This window comes from Cynara cardunculus, assembly GCF_001531365.2.
Source record: "Cynara cardunculus var. scolymus isolate 2C chromosome LG 14, CcrdV1, whole genome shotgun sequence".
In the NCBI taxonomy this organism is placed as follows: domain Eukaryota; kingdom Viridiplantae; phylum Streptophyta; class Magnoliopsida; order Asterales; family Asteraceae; genus Cynara; species Cynara cardunculus.
In genome coordinates this window covers 5,804,174-5,808,647 of record NC_037541.1, presented here as the reverse complement: position 1 = coordinate 5,808,647, position 4,474 = coordinate 5,804,174, and positions in this window count along the sequence as shown.

Below are 4,474 nucleotides of genomic sequence, written 5' to 3'. Positions count from 1 at the left end.
AACTGAACGCTTAGTAGAGACACTTACCCCAATCAGCATCTACAAAGGCACTTAGAGTAAACATTTCTGACCTTGTAAAACAACTCCTTTTCCAGGAGAAAGCTTGAGATACCTGAGAATTCTAAGAGCAAGATTTAAATGGGATTGTTTAGGAGCATGCATGAACTGACTCAAGCAATGAACAACAAAAGCTATATCAGGTCTAGTTGCAAGTAGATAAATCAACCTACCAATTAATCTTTGATAACCAGAGCAGTCCAACAAAGGAGAATCGATTGATTTATTAGAATCAGTTATAACCAAATTTATATCCATAAGATTACTTGAAGGTTTGCACCCCAAATACCCAAAATCATTTAACAACTCTATGCAGTATTTTCTTTGAGACATGCAAGCCCCATTAATACAGTCTAGAATTTCAATACCTAAAAAGAATTTTAACTTTCCCAAGTCTTTGATTAAGAAATTACTCTTCAAGTATTCTTTAAAATTATTTATTTCAACCAAACTGTTTCCAGTAATTACTATCATCCACATAGACAAGAAGCACAAGAAACATAGAATTAACTCTTTGAGTAACCAAAGAGTAATCACTAATACTCTGAACAAACCCATTTTCAATTAAGCAAGAAGAGAGCTTGGCATACCATTGACGAGGAGATTGTTTTAAACCATATAAAGACTTGACCAATTTACACACATGGTTATCATTTGAACTATATTATCCTTCAGGCAAAGTCATATATACATCTTCTATCAAGTCACCATATAGAAAAAGCACTATTAACATCCAATTAATACAAAGGCCAATTAAATTGAACAGCTAAAGTAATAATACACCTCAAAGTGACTATCTTGACCACAGGAGAGAAAGTCTCTTCATAGTTAAGACCTTCTCTATGACTATAACCTTTAGCCACTAATCTAGCCTTATATCTTTCTATCTCTTCAGTGGATTTATATTTGATTTTATAACCCATTTACAACCTATTGCTATTCTATTTTTAGGTAACTCAGTAATATGCCAAGTTCCATTTCTATGTAAAGCCTCCATCTCATCATTCATGGCCTTTACCCAATTTTGATCACTACGTGCTTCTTTAAAAGTCTTGGGTTCAACAGACTTATTCAAATTTGAAACAAAACACAAATTTTCAGAGGAAAGACATGAATAATTAACAACCCTTTCTATACCATATTTAACCTTGCCTTCGACAATAAAATCATCATATTTACGAGGGAAATTGATAGGTCTAGATGATCTTCTAATAGATTGTGTTTGGGATTGAATACCCTCAGAGATATGACCCAAGGAAATTTCATTATTATCTCTAATAACACCTTCAGTCTGTGAAACAACATCATGAGGAAGACTGGCAAGCACTCTAGGGCTACCTAAAGGCTGCCAACTGGTAGCTCTATCAAGGTCACCTACTTGAGGAAGACCTTGGTCATCTTGGAACTCAGAGCTGCCTAGCGATTGCCTATTGTCAACTCTAGATGGGCTACATAGCTTACAACGGTTACTGTATCTAGGATCAGACTGACCATTATTGTCATTAACAACAAGTCCTCTATTCTCATCATTGGGTGCCACAATATCAAAATCATTAGAAGAACTAGACACGATATCAAAGAAATTAAGACTGTTAAGACCATCAGTTAACTTGATCAGTCTTGTCCATACTCATCTTAAAAGGAAAAACATTTTCATAAAATTTGACATCTCGAGAAAAAATAATTCTTTTGGTATCCAGACAATAAAGCCTGTAACCTTCTTTGAATTTGCATAACCCAACATAATGCACTTTTCAGATTTACGAGAAACCTTGTCCTTGATGTTGGGTAGATGAGCAAAACAAAGACACCCAAAACTTCTGAGTTGAGTAAGAACTGGCTGAAAGCCATACACAAGATCAAAGGGACTCTTACCATGTAAGATAGAAATTAGAGTTCTATTCATTAGATATGTGGCAGTTAAAATACATTCACTCCACATATTGAGCGGGACTCCACCTTAAAACATAAGAGCCCTAGCAATGTTAAGTAAATGTTGATGTTTACGTTCCACTACCCCATTTTGCTGGGGTGTATAAACACACGAAGTTTGATGAACGATTTCTTTTGACTCAAAGAACTCAATTAACTTGTGATCGGTAAACTCAGTCCCATTATCACTTCTAAAAGTTTTAACAGACTTCCCAAATTGAGTATAAAGAAGATTACAAAAACTTTCAATGTACTTACCGACCTCATGCTTTCCTTTAAAAGATAGACCCAAACGGCTCGAATAAAATCATCAACAACCGTTAGAAAAAATTTGTAACCTTCCTTACTTTGAACATGGTATGGACCCCATATGTCTAGGTGAACAAGTTCGCCAAGACATATGGATCTGGGGGTTTTAGAACCAAAATTTTCCAGTGTCTGTTTTGCCGTGTGGCAAACTTCACATGGGCCACAGCTTTCTCTACTAATATTAAGCCTTTCTTTCAAAACTTGAAGCACTTGGTCAGCTGGGTGACGAGGCGATTATGCCACAATTGAGAGGAGACAAAACACCCCATACCACTATTATTAGAAGGGATAGAAAAATTACTGCTAGGGTTCTGATCAAAGAAATAGAGCCCGCCATCCTAACTACCGGTCCCAACAACACTCTTTTTATGACAGTCCTGAACGTAACACTTAGATTCATCAAATCTTATGAAAACCTTATTATCTCTAGCCAGTTTATAGAGAGACAAAAGATTTACATTAAAGTCAGGAACAACTAGAACATCAAAGAGAGTAACATTATTAGATAATTTCAGATTCCCAATTTTATTGATTTTAGCCTTAGTCCTATTTGGATGACTAACCCTAAGATCTAAATCAATGACATCAACAATGTTTTCTAAATTCAAACAGTTTGAAGTCATATGTTGGTTAGCTTCAGAGTCAATTATCCATCCTGATTGGTAATTTTGAAACATACCTGCCATGTTGGCAGTAGCTCCATTAGAGGTAGGTTTTTGATCATTAGACTCAAGATTTTTACAACCTGTTCTTCTGAAAAGGTAAAAGAAGGTTTAGGAGAAACAAATTTAGAAGCAGAAATATTTCCAGCAGCGGGTCTGAAATTAGGATTTTGAGGTTTAAAATTTTGACTTTGATTTGGAGGTTTGGACCGGTTTTGGAAATCTTTGGGAAACCCTATTAGAAACGCTCAATAGTGTGTCCTGTGGTGCCATAGTGTTTGCAAACAAGAGTAGTGGGGTTTCTTCCGGGGTTTCTTTTGTTATCAAAACTTTTACTCAAGAAGCAGAACTATGAGATTTAACACGATTTTGGTTTAGATTTACCCCCCCTATGGGATTCTGTTGATCCTCTCTCTCAGTGATTTGATGATAATCCCTTTTACCTTGTACGAAATATTTATGTTTCTGTCTTTCAGTTCCAGCCATCATCACTGAGTTTGTTTAGTGATCGCTGAGAACATATAATGTAAATCCATCAGCGACAGTGATATTTCAAGAAGACAAAACTCACACCAAAGAACCTTCAGCGAAAGTCGAATACTGAAATTGAAGAATAGAGACTGACGAGTTCGTGATCTGAAGCGGCATTTAGTGATTACAACCTAGTCTACACATGTGTAAAGACTGCCCAAGCCTCAGTGAATGCTGAAGAGACCTTCAAGTTATTCCAACATTCAGCGATCAAAAGAAGCTTGTTGAGCACGATTATTTTTGTCTTGTCCTTACACACACAAAGGACAAACCCATACCCTTTCTAGAGCATAGTACGGTACGTAGCCGATTAGTTGACTCTACTACCCACCAACTCCATGAAAGGATTTCTGCTCATGAATAGGCTTTTGTACTATTCACTGTAGCAAAGGACAAGTCTTTCTCTAAAGGCTTGACGCGTGTTCAAACCCTACTGCATTGCATTAAATGTGCATTTAATGCAATGGGTATAAATAGATTTGTTCTATCCCCATGCAGAGATACTCTAGAACCCTAACTCTTACGTTTATACGTGAACGAACACACATCTAAAGAACACAATACACTTATCTTTAAAAGCAAGTTAGAATCCATTTTAAGTATTCTAAATAGTTCTTACCCAGAAAGAACTTACTTTCTTCTAAGTCTTAAACAACAAATAATTTCTCTTTCCTAAGAATTAGTTTAGATTGTTTAGATAGGTGATAACTCTCAATTTGTGAGAGTTATTTGTTGTTCAATACCCCTATTTTATTGTGTCTTTTGTACCCATTTTGCTCTTATCCTGTATTTTTGGTCCAAAATTTGTTAAGAGGTGATGAAAGGTCAAGAATTTAATTATTTTCTAAAAAAAACTCATTGCTGTTGGTAAGCTGCCCACTTTCTGCTCACATTCATCCTATGGCGTATTTTCATCAAGTCAGATTTGAACAAAATTCAAATACTGACTCTCTTGGGTATTAATGGGATTTAATTCTGAGTTC